Here is a 12,283-nt window from a genome sequence, read left to right as displayed (position 1 = left end):
AAAAGTCATTCATAATTCTATCATCTATTTTGGTTTGTATTCTTGTAGGCCCCCAAATGCATTTACTTATATGTTGATATATAATATCCTACTATAAAAGCGATTATGCTGTAGGAGGAAAATATATTTCTCTCACTTATTAATATATAGTGAATATATTCCTCGGTCAGTAACAATGGAATCCACATCGTATTCTTTTGTATCATTTTTCTGTTTTAAACCATTTAGATTCTTTCCAGCGTCCTGCTATTTTAAACAATACTGACGTGAACAAGCTTATTCATATATTTTTGTTCATTTGTTAGTGTTGGAGGAGATCATGGAGAGGACGTGACCGTGAGTTGACCCGAGAGCTGGAGCCGGGCAATGGGAGGTTCCTCACCCCCTCCCCGTCCGTGGAATGTATGCTCCCCCACCGTTCCCACAGTGGGAGCCCTTTTCAAGGACATGGCCTCAAGAGAATAAGGTGGTGTTGAGACCATTTGGATGATATGGAGTGACCCAACCCAATGAAGTCCTCTATATAACCCAGAGAGCTGTCGGTGTGCAGGTGTCCATAACGCAGGTTGCCGCCGGTGCGCAGGTGTCCATAACCCGGGTTGCCGCCGGTGCGCAGGTGTCCATAACCCGGGTTGCCGCCGGTTCGCAGGTGCCTATAACTCGGGTTGCCGCCGGTGCGCAGGTGTCCATAACCCGGGTTGCTTCTGGTGCGCAGGTGTCTATAACCCGGGTTGCCGTCGGTGCGCAGGTGTCCATAACCCGGGTTGCCGCCAGTGCGCAGGTGTCCATAACACGGGTTGCCGCCTTGCGCAGGTGTCTATAACACAGGTTGCCGCCTTGCGCAGGTGTCCATAACCCGGGTTGCCGCCGGTGCACAGGTGCCTATAACCCGGGTTGCTGCTGGTGCGCAGGGGTGGAGAACTCTCGGTCTTGCGGCTACCTGGGAGCAGCCTGGTGAGTCAGCTCCGCGCCTGTCTCACCTGCCACCTAGCGCCCTGCGGTGGCGGCCCCTCTCTCTTGCCTCTGCCCACCCCGGGTCTGAGGGCCTGTTAGTGAACCTACAGTTAGGAAGCATTATCACAACAAGGTTCTAGAGACCCTTGGTTCTCTTTACTCGGGGGCAACCAGAAGGCGGGGGGGAGGACTGCTGTGACCATACCTCAGGGAGAGCCAGGCGTGCAGCAGGATCCGGGAAATGTCACCAAACGAGCAAAGTGTCAGGGTTGGGCCAGGGGTAGCATGGGTGAAAATGCAAGTAGCTCTGAAGAGTCTGAGGAGACAACTGAGAAACACAGCTCTGCGTCCCTCAAGGAGGGTTTTCCTGAAGCCTGAAAACCTGGAGGTATGTTTCCTAGCAACACGTTTTGCCCTTTCAGCCGGTTTAGTCCTGAAACAAAATAAAATTTTATTTTTATGATTGAATGAGTTCAGAATACATTATGCCCACTCTTATGTCTGGAGTCATCTTTATCTTCCTTTATTACATTAGCTCTAAATGAACTTTTCCAATTTTCCGTCATGTGCTTTGGTGGTCCTTTTTACCCTCCAATCGAGATTATGGAACAGGGTTGAAGGGAGGAAGTAAATATTTCAAAATTTGGAGCAACTGGTCACCTAGGAAAGAAAAATATAAAAATCTTCCTCTTGCTCTGTTTTTTTTTTTTTTTTTTTAAATTTAAATTTAAATTTCTAGCCTTAACTGAAGTGGTGTGATCCTCTAAAGTCAGGCTCTCATTCCTCAACGGGTCAGGGTAGAGTTATTACTCTAAGTGTAGGTCCCAGGTATGGCCTAAATGCAGTGAAAGCGTCAACTTTCTGAAACGTCTGTCTTGAGTCCTCTGCCTAGAATGCGGCAAGAACCAGGCAGTTGCCAAAGGGTTCAGAGCAGCCCAAACAGCATCAGGTTGATGAGCTGAGGTGTGGGAACTTTACTCATGGGAAAGACCCCCAGACCCTACTTGTAACTATTCCCCGAAACCAACAAGTTTTCACTAGTAGATTCTGAACATGTAGCAGATTATTAGCAGTAGGTTAGGAAAGGGAGCCGGGAAGGCTGGAGAGAAGCAGAAGCTGAGCTTCCCAAAGGAAAGCAACAGAAAAACCAAAACCTCAGAAGACAGCAGTGTGGAGCTCATAAACTTATGGGTAAAGAGTCTCCCCCAGAGCACAGCCCTCCCAGGGCAGTCCCTGATGTGCACAAGGATGAGCCATCCGTAAGTGTTAATTCAGGGTAATCTGTTTAAGAAAGCTGTGTAGACTGCAATGGGGAAGGATTTCCACTGAAAACCATGAGCATCATGAAAGTCTTGATGCTCTAGGGCTTGCAGTTGTCGGGCAAGGTTGGTTTTTCCCAAAGGCTTCTGCGTGGTTAATGTGTAACCAGGTGACTGAGACTGATTATTTTCCTCCTTGATTATAAGGCTTAAACAACGAAATGTTTGGTGAAATAGTGGATATAGATCACTTGTTAAATGAAGTCCTATATATGCCTGGCTTGGGTGGAAAGTAGATGAGGTGGGGAGGAGCGAAAGTGGTTGTAAATGACCCAATTTGAAGGAACGAGTGGAGGTGCTGGGCACAGGTGGTGCTGGGCACAGTTTGGGTGCTGACGTGCATGTGTGTAGAGTTGAAGTTGTGCTTCTTTCAAGACTGGCTCTCACCTAGGGCTTTGGTCGTCACACCTGGAGCTGAATGTGATGGAGGATGGGTGGAGGAGGAGAGGGAGCTTGGGTGGACCAGGTTCTAAGTTAAGGGATCCTGAAGTAGAACCTGCTTATGGTAGCCCACGCTGTGTGTGTAGGGGCTGTTTTATGTGGCATTAGGATCCTAGTCCTTCTTACGAGGTAAGAAGACTGGGTGACCTTGTAGCCACGTCCGTATGGCCTACCCCTACCCTGTAGAAGACCTGCAGTGGCATCTCAGCAGGTTGGTGAAGAGTTCCTGGCCATGCCTGGTCCTTCTGGGCCACAGTGACGGGGTGAATAGCAAAGTAAGAGGAGCTCTGAGGCTATTATTCTGGTAAGTCTAGTTCCTATTCACTAAAAATAAGAAAAGGAAAGAAAAAAAAGCTGAATTATTTAGGTTATTGATGTAGATGGGTTTCTTCTTTCCTTAATTCACTTGTGGAGAGTTGTTTCATAATAATTCATGGAATGTAAGCTAAGTACAGGCTTAGTTCTTCAAAGAAAGAAGAGTAGAGTTTTAGAAGATACAAATTTCACTAAAATTTCCATTCTTAATCGATAAGGCATTATTCCCTTTAAAGTCTTTGTTATGAAAACTGCATAAAGATCACATAAGCATTTATTGCATAATTTAGTACCGTTGTTATTAATTTACAAAGCACCTCTTATTGGAAAAGTTTAAATTGTTTACAAGAGCCTTGTGAGGAAACCAATATTGCTCCTATTTTATAGATAAAGAAAAATGGAGCTCACAGGATTGAAATGTGTGGTCCCAAGGATCGCAGCAAAAGCTGACATTTTTGATGTGTTTTTTTTCTAAGGTTTTTTTTCTTTGTTCTTGGTGAAAAATATAATACTTGGTCAACATTTTCTTATCCTAGTTAATAGTCTCTTAAAACATGATTTTAGATAGTTGTGTGCCTTTTATTTAAAATCAGTTTATTTTTTACTATTATTTTTATTGGAGTTCAATTTGCCAACATATAGCATATCACCCAGTGCTCATCCCGTCAAGTGCCCTCCTCAGTGCCCTAAAATCAGTTTATTAACCACTCTTCCCTTATGAGATATTTGAGTTGCTTCCAATTTGCTCTTGTGAGGGATGCTGTGAGAAACATGTTTGTCCACACATCTTTAGAGGTAAAGAGGCCCGATTCATGCAGAGGTTGTCTGGAAATCCTAGAGAGGTAACAAGTCACAAGCCATCTAGAAATCACCTGAAATGTGCAAAAGACTCTTCCCAGTATGGGGGCCTCGAGATGGAAAAGACCTACTCTCTGAAAGTAAAGAGGTAACAATTTGCTTACTATTTAGAGTACACAGGACTTAGTGACACAAGGCGATAATAAATCCCAAAGGCATGAAACGAACAGCAGCACAGAGTGGCAGGCTGTGGAGAGTTGATGCTCAGAAAGGTTGATTGCTTTGCTTTGGTTTGTAAGAGCTGAGAGTTGGAACCCCTGAGGTTGGAGAACCTGCGATGGGCCCCCAAGGACAGGTTAGTGTGGTATGGATTTATACGGACCCAGACCTGGCTCAGCTCCTAGTTCATATTACTAATTACCAACAGCACGAACTTGGGCCACTTACTTTCCCATTTCCGGTCCCAGCTTTCTGATCTGCAGAATGGGAATAAGAATATCACTGTCACAGAGGATTAAGTGGAATAATGACCACAAAGGACTATCAAATGTTATTTATTATAAAGGGAAGCCTTTCAGAAGGGTGCCTGGAATTGTGATACCATTTTATTTTTATTTTTATTTATTTATTTTAATAATAAATTTATTTTTTATTGGTGATACCATTTTAGTCACTGTGTAGGAAGGCGAGGTACCACATAGACCTGCCACACTGATGCACCACAGAGCCCTCCAGTAGTTGGGACGACGGGCAAACAAGGGGTTTGGGGGCAGCAGTGAAATGTTTAAAAACGGTTATGCTTTAAGGTGGGAGCAAACCCAGAAAGGAATTAAAAGGGTACGTGTCAAATGCTGTATCTCCTCCTCCTTTTGAGTTAGTTTTGCATCTAGAACATTTGCAGGTCAGTGCTCCAGGGACATGAAACGGCTTGTTGGCAGCACAGGCTGTGGGTGTCCCCGTGGCTGTGTCCTCCGGGGTTGCTCATGCTTGTGCCGGGGGATGCATGCTCTCCTAGGTCGGTGGAGGGTCATACCCCTTTGTTGTCAAAAATCAAATTGCATGAAATTCTTCACTTCCTGTGCGAGCAGAGGAGCTGGGAGCCTCAGGAGAGTGGGAAGCCGTCTTTCCTCCTTAAGGTCCCGATGAAGAGGGCCGCGAGTCATCCCTACGAGGGGGCCTACATGGAGGGCTGAACTGGACAGCGAGGAGCATTTTCAGGACTGTAAGTGGGTTGGGTGAGACAGAACGGGGGGTACCCAGATTTCATTTGGGAGAGGCTTCTGCAGAGGAGGCCTGAGAGCTGGCAAGGGGGAGCTCCCCGAAACCTGGGGCTGCCATAGCCCAGCGTCCAGGCAGCTGAGGAGAGCTCAGGCTGGAGCCAGAGAAGGCCGGTCCTGTACGGGCGTCACCGTGAGTGTGCGAGTGTGTGGGAACGGATGGGGGTGTGAGGGTGAGCAAGGGTGAGCGCGTGTGTGAGGACGGGCCTTGTTTGTCCAGTCGAGGGGAGTCTCCTGGCCGAGGGGGCGAGGTGGGGCCTGCCCGGGCCTGGCCGACCGACCCGGTGGCATGGGCCCGACCCGGCACCTTCCCGGTCTCCAGAGCACGGGTCACAGCAGCAGGCCGTGCTGGGGGCGCGGAGGGCAGGGGAGGCGGGTGAGGGCGCGCCCCCAAGGCACCCCGCGGCCGTGGGGCCCGACCGCTGGTCCTACCGGGGCTGAGGAGGGGAGCCCCTGGCCCACCCAGGCCGTCCTTCGGGAGACACGGCATGGAACCAAGTGCAAGTGTGTCCTCAGCGCTGCCCATCATTCCTGCGGGTCTCCCATCCCTGCAAAAGGGAACCCTGGGGGTTAGCTTCCTGTTCCAGCTTCCAGACAGATTTTACTCTGCGCCTGTGGGGCAAACACAAGGAGGCACCCTTTTTCCGCAGATGATGGCCCGTATGTTGTTTCTGTGCTTTGATTTTTCTTTTTAGACTTAAAGATGTGGAGGGGAAAAAAGGAAGACATGGAAATCTTTCTATAGGGGGTACAGAATGAACTTCCTCACTTTATTTTAAGCTGCATACAATTCCATTTTTTTTTTTTTTTTAAAGATGATGGATTCATGAGAGATGCAGAGAGGCAGAGACACAGACAGGGAGACGCAGGCTCCGTGCAGGGAGCCCGATGGGGGACTCGATCCCGGGACCCCGAGGTCACGACCTGAGCCAGAGGCAGACGCTCCACCGCTGGCCCCCCAAGCGCCCCCGTATTCCATTGTTTTAATGAACCTGTTTTCTCATGTGCTCCGGGTGGCCATTTAGATTGTTTGCAGTCTCTTCCAGACTGTCTGCTATGATGTCTTTACAGCCCCAATACTGGGCAGGGCCACTTCATGCTTCTAGAAGGTTCCCTGTGTGCTAGAGAGGAGAGGACAGAAGGTACTTGTACCCTTCTAGCCCCTCTGTTTCTGTGGTGAACCGTAATCAAGCCAGCTGAGAGAGTTTTCCAGGTGGTATTTGGGTTTTATGCCCTCTGCCTTCATCTGTTCCTACCACGGACACAAGCTTAGCGATTTGCTCCTGACTTACATATTTGCGGCCCTAAAGGGAAGACGCCACCTCCAAGGCCTGGCCTCCGGGGACTCTTCTAGAACCAGGCGCTTTCCTAGCAGAGCGTTGACGTGCCAGTAGAGGGCTCCCTCCCTTTGGGAAAAATAGACAAGTCTGTGGGAAGGGTTTTCAACTTCATACCCAGACACCGAGTGTGGTGTTCCCCTCCTGTCTAGTTGCTGGTGTGTCGTTTCCCTGCATATTTAGGGGTTGACTTAGTGCGGCCTTTATCAGCTTTTTGGGTGTGTTTAGTTGTGAGGAGTTGTGGAGAGGAAGCGGGTTCCCCCAGGGCGTTCGGGGGAGGTCTGCGACCTGAGGCCTCCGGGGGATTATAGTTTCCCCTCTAGGATGCCTCCCATCCTGGAGCCTTGTGTCAAGACAAGAAGCACGTCTATAGCAGGTTCCCGGAGATGTGCCTGTGAGACCCGTTAACGGGGCACTTAGCCCCTGTTTATATGACCCCTGGTGACGGCTGTGTGAGGCGATGTTCCCGTGGAGTCGGTGAAAATCCCCCTCAGCCGGCGGTGATTTGGCATCTCCTGAGGCAGGCCCGGCAGCAATGGGCCCCTGGGCGCGATCTTTCTCCACGTTCTTGTCTGGAAGAAACGATTCTGTTTGCGTACAATCCCCGCTCCCTCTACATAAATAAATAAATAACAAATTTCAAGAACCTGAGACTTAGGAGGTGACGTATGTTGCCCAAAGTGACACAGGTCACTGCTGCTTGGGGGCCAGCAGGTTCCGGGCGGGGATTCACCGCCCTGTCACCACAGGCTCCAGCCTCTGTTTTCTACCACACACGGCTGGGCCCGGAGGGCTAGAGGCTACCCCTGGGGAAGGCTGAGGCCGGGCAGGGAGTCCGGAGGGAGGGGACGGCAGGGCAGGGGGGCCCCCCCGCTTCGGCCTGCGTGACAGCAGGTCCACACCGACTCTCTTCTGAGGTGGGCACCGTCCAGGCGCCCCCTGTGTCCCCGGGGCACACCCAGGCCCTAACCATGCGAGCTCCCAGGCGACACAAGGAAGGCTCGAGACGGCGGGAGCCGGAGGGTCGGAGGGTCCAGCTGGCCTCCTGGAATGTGGCCTGTCCCGAGGCCGAGTCCTTAAGCGCTGGCGGCCAGGGAGCCACTGTGCGTCCTGCTGGGGGCCGGGCACAGGCCTCCGCTGCTGGCCTTCCCCAGGCCCAGCTGCCTCCCGGCCTCACCTTGGTCTGAGAGAGCCGCAGCACGGCACAAAGAAAGGGTGAGGCAAGCTGTCCACCAACCCTCCAGGGGCTCCGTGTGACTTGGGGCGAGCAGGGAGCAGGGGAGGGGAGCCAAGTCTCCGTCTGGCCTGTTTACGTAAGCTTGGCCCTTTTACAAACTTAAAAATACGCTTTAGGGGGCGCCTGGGTGGCTGAGTGGGTTAAGAGTCTGCCTTGGGCTCAGGTCATGATCACGGTCCCGGGATGGAGCCCATGTCACCGCCCTGCTCAGTGGGGAGTCTGCTTCTCCCTCTGTCCCCCGCCCCGCTCCTTGTCGCTGCCTCTTGCTTGCTCACTCTCTCTCAAATAAAATCTTCAAAAAAGAAAAAAAGAATACTCTTGACACTGCTTTTATTTTATTTTAATTTTAATTTTTTAAAAATATTTTATTTATTTATTCATGACAGACACAGAGAGAGAGAGGCAGAGACATAGGCAGAGGGAGAAGCAGGCTCCACGCAGGGAGCCCTGTCCTGGGACTCGATCCCGGGACCCTGGGTCATGGCCTAGGCCCAGCCCAAGGCAGGCGCTTAACCACTGAGCCACCCGGGCTGCCCTTGACAGTGCTTTTATTTATTTATTTATTTATTTATTTATTTATTTATTTATTTATTTAATTTTTTATTTTTTTGACACTGATTTTATTTTTTATTTTTATTTATTATTTTTTTTGACACTGCTTTTAAACTCCATCTTATTATGATACCTTACAGGATTTTGAGCAACTTTTTTTTTCTTTTTTTTTTGCGTGGCTTACGTCATTTCCATTCAGTTTTACACACCTGTCAAGCATGTGCCAATAACGTTCATTTGTTCACATCTCTCAGGAGTCACAATAAAATTATGTGGAAGTTTCTAACTGCAAAGGGATTATTCAAGGATGAGATATTCAAAAGGAGTTACTGCCGACCCCTTCCTCAAACTTTAAGATTCTACGTTGGTGGCTTAGCCCAGCGGTTCTCAACTTGAGGATGCATCAGAATGATGTGCAAGTGCTTGTTAAATTAGGGGACCCTGCTCCCAGAGTTTCTGATTTTTTTTTTTTAATGTAGTCTCCACATTGAACCTCCAACGCAGGCCTTGGAACTCACAACCCTGAGCTGAGATCAAGAGTCAGGTAACTCAACCAATTGAGCCACCCTGGTGCCCTGAGTTTCTGATTCGTTAAGTCTGGAGTAGGCTCCAGATTTTGTAATTTTTAACAAGTTTCTTGGGGGCTGCTGCTGCTGCTGCTAGTCTGGGGAGCATTCTTTGAGAATTAATGACTCAGCACTGCAAGGTGGAAAAGCTCTAGATGGTAGAAATATTGTTGCTTCTTCCCAACCCCCACCCTCCCATATCTGGTAGGAGAAAGTAGCCATTAAGAGGGAGAGCTTTGGACTTGAACTCTATTTGGGTTCTTCCTCCAACACTTTCAGCTATGTTATCTTAGCTAATTTATTGGATTTCGTGTCTCAGTTTTCTCATTTGAAAAAAAATGGGGATAATAGCTTCTTTATTTTTATTTTTTTAAATTTACTTTTATTGGTGTTCAATTTGTCAACATATAGAATAACACCCAGTGCTCATCCCATCAAGTGCCCCCCTCAGTGCCCGTCACCCAGTCACCCCCACCCCCCGCCCACTTCCCCTTCCACCACCCCTAGTTCCTTTCCCAGAGTTAGGAGTCTCTCATGTTCTCCCTCCCTGATATTTCCCACTCATTTCTTCTCCCTTCCCCTTTATTCCCTTTCACTATTTTTTATATTCCCCAATGAATGAGACCATATAATGTTTGTCCTTCTCTGATTGACTTATTTCATTCAGCATAATGCCCTCCAGTTCCGTCCATGTCGAAGCAAATGGTGGGTATTTGTTGTTTCTAATGGCTGAGGAATATTCCATTGTATACATAGACCACAGCTTCTGGGATAATAGCTTCTAATTCGTGGGGTCATTAGGAGGAGTGAGACCATGTGTATGATCGGTTTAGAACAGAGTATATTATATAGTCATGTAGCACATACACACAGACGTGTGGAACACATACCATGCAGACATGTAGTGTATATACAGTTCTTTTTTCTAAGAGTGTTTGCACATCTCTGAAGAGGCTTATTTTGACCAAAACCAGACCCAAATAAAAAGAATTGAATATAAGGCATGATTACTTTAAATATTGGGGAGGTAGTGTTTTTTTTTTTTTCTTCTTTTAAAGAAGTACTAAAATCCCCAGTAATGAAGTACAGCCTCGGCATTACCAAACCCTGTTACGGTCTGAGGTCAAAAGAAAGCCTGGGACCTCTGAACACATCAATACTGAGGAGAGTGGGGAAAAGTTAGAAAAAGAGTACGTGGAGTGAAGGATCAGCTTTTATTTTATTTTAAAAAATATTTCTTCATGAGAGACAGAGAGAGGCAGAGACACAGGCAGAGGGAGAAGCAGGCTCCCTGCGGGGGATTTGATCCCAGGACCCTAGGATCATGCCCTGAGCCAAAGGCAGATGCTCAACCAGGTGCCCCAAGGATGGGCTTTTAAACAATGGCACTCAGAACCTTCCCGGCTGTGGGAATGGGCAAGGCCATTCCACGTTTTTAATTTGATGTTCGCGTTCCCAGGCCTTGCGAAACCGCCTCCCGCCCTCGCCTGCCAGGGCGGTGGGAATCCCCACCCCTTCGTTTAAGGCTGTGGGTCTTCGGGATGCAAAGTGTGTTTTCCAGGAGGCCTAGCACATGAATCCAATAAGACTCACTCACTCTCTGAGATTAGATTATATTAGATTAGCTGAGTGTTCCCTTGGAAAATACAGTGCTTTGCCCTGAGGGAATGGGACACAGAAGAAGGTGACTCAGAAGAAGAAGGCAGGATCTGGAGTCTGGGGCACAGCGGGGACTTTGGGCAGCCAAGGGCACTGGGGGGCAGGAGAGAACTGCTGGTCCCTCAGGTCCCCAGCGGATCATTCTGCAGGAAGAGTTTCCGCCAGGGCTTCCAGGCCCCAGGCGCCCGGAGGTCCTGCACAGCTCGTTCAGGGGTTGTGCTGTGGGGACCCCCTCTTGTTTGTGGTGAAATGGAGGAGGGTGGCTTTCTGCTGCAGGGCTCTCTCGGCCTCCCCCCACCCCTAGTTCCTCGTGTGGAGAACTGCCTGTCCTGAAAAGAAGAAAAACCCCATTCCAGCTGTCAGTTACGCCCAGCCAAACGGTGGCTGCTTTGGGGGCACTGAGGCTGAGCTAACCCCCTTCTCTGCTTTAGTGACAACTAAGTCACCTGAAGCAAATATTAACCGAGACTTACCCTAACCCTGAGATACAGAAAGATAAATCTCACTGAGGAGCAAACTCTGGCTTCATTTCATTGTAATAGGTTGTGCTGTCCTAGACTTTTTTTTTAATGTCTTATTTTATTTTTAAAAGATTTTATTTATTCATGAGAGACACAGAAAGAGGCAGGCTTCTTGCAGGGATCCTGATAGGGGACTCTATCCCAGGACCCCAGGATCATGACCTGATTGAAAGGTAGATGCTCAGCCACTGAGCCACCCAGGCGTCCCTATTTTTTTTTTTTAAAGATTTATTTATTTATTGGAGAGAGAGTGAGAGCCAGCAGGGTTGGGGGGGGGGGGAGGAGGAGCAGGAGGGGGAGAGAGAGGATCCTAAGCAGACTCCCCACTGAATGCAGAGCCTGACGCAGGGCTTGATGATCCCGGGACCTTGAGATCACAACCTGAGCAAAATCAAGAGCCAGATGATTCCAGGCCCCCTGCCCTGGAATGTTAAAATGAATTCCACTGTGTGTGTTTAGGGACATTTTCCTGGCTAACCTATGCGGTAGAGTCGGAGCACAGGGTCTGCCTCCCACTGTATCGCAGCACAGGGACCCGCCTACCTCCATGACGCATCACACATGCACCTGCAAGGTGGGGGAGGTCAAAAGGTTCATTTCGTAGCCTCTTTAAGGTTCTCCGGCTCGGCCGCAGGAGGCTTAGGACCGCTGGGGTCTTCTTTTGTCTCCCGCTGGTGGCAGCCAGGTGGCCTTCCGTTGCAAATCTAAAGTAAACTACTGTCCGCTTGTAATGCCCTGTGACGGCACATGCTGCCGGGTGGGGTTAGGGCTGAAGGGCAGGGCCAGGGCTAAGTGCAGGTCTAGCTGGTCTGGTTTTAGACATCAGCCCTGGCCTGTCTTCACTTGGCAAATGGGGGGAGGGCTGAGAGGAGAGGTCACCTCTGTGGCCGGTGTCCTCGGCCCACACTGGGCTTGTGTTGGGAAGGCGAGCTGGTGCTGTGGCCCGAGGAGGGCCCGGTGGGGAGGAAGGTGGGGAAGAGGATGTGCAGCGCAGTGATGATTCAGGAGGCTAAGTGGCTTGCGGTGGCGCTGGCAGGTGGTGCGGATAAGAATACATTATTCTGAAACCTGGACACTCAGAAATAATAGAATATAAGGGTTAGAGAAGTTGAAGATGTTCTGAATGAGTCATTGAGTAGCTCCTGGCACCGTTGAATTTGTATCCGAGAGTCCTGTGGGCACTTCCTAGAACTAATTTACCCAAACCCAGGCCTGTATGAAGAAGCCCTGTTAGCTCTGGAAGGACAGTGCTTAGGGGTTAGAGTTGGGACTTAGACTTGGGGCCTGCGAGTTTCTTGCTAACCCGA

At 49.3% G+C, this 12,283-nt stretch overlaps 1 long non-coding RNA gene across 3 annotated transcripts in view; it reads left to right on the top strand.

The window, feature by feature from the left end:
• LOC121497612 overlaps positions 1-12,283 on the top strand; it is a 333,494-nt gene that overhangs the window by 26,394 nt on the left and 294,817 nt on the right. Inside the window, exon 1 of one of the 3 annotated variants that reach the window (XR_005989524.1) lies at positions 4,954-5,049. The exons of the other annotated variants lie outside the window; for them this stretch is intronic. This is a non-coding gene — a long non-coding RNA (uncharacterized LOC121497612). Of the gene's footprint in view, positions 1-4,953; positions 5,050-12,283 lie in introns of those variants that run through there. 3 annotated transcript variants of the gene reach the window in all.

This window comes from Vulpes lagopus, chromosome 8, assembly GCF_018345385.1.
Source record: "Vulpes lagopus strain Blue_001 chromosome 8, ASM1834538v1, whole genome shotgun sequence".
In the NCBI taxonomy this organism is placed as follows: Eukaryota; Metazoa; Chordata; class Mammalia; order Carnivora; family Canidae; genus Vulpes; species Vulpes lagopus.
This window is presented reverse-complemented; position numbering and strand designations above follow the sequence as displayed.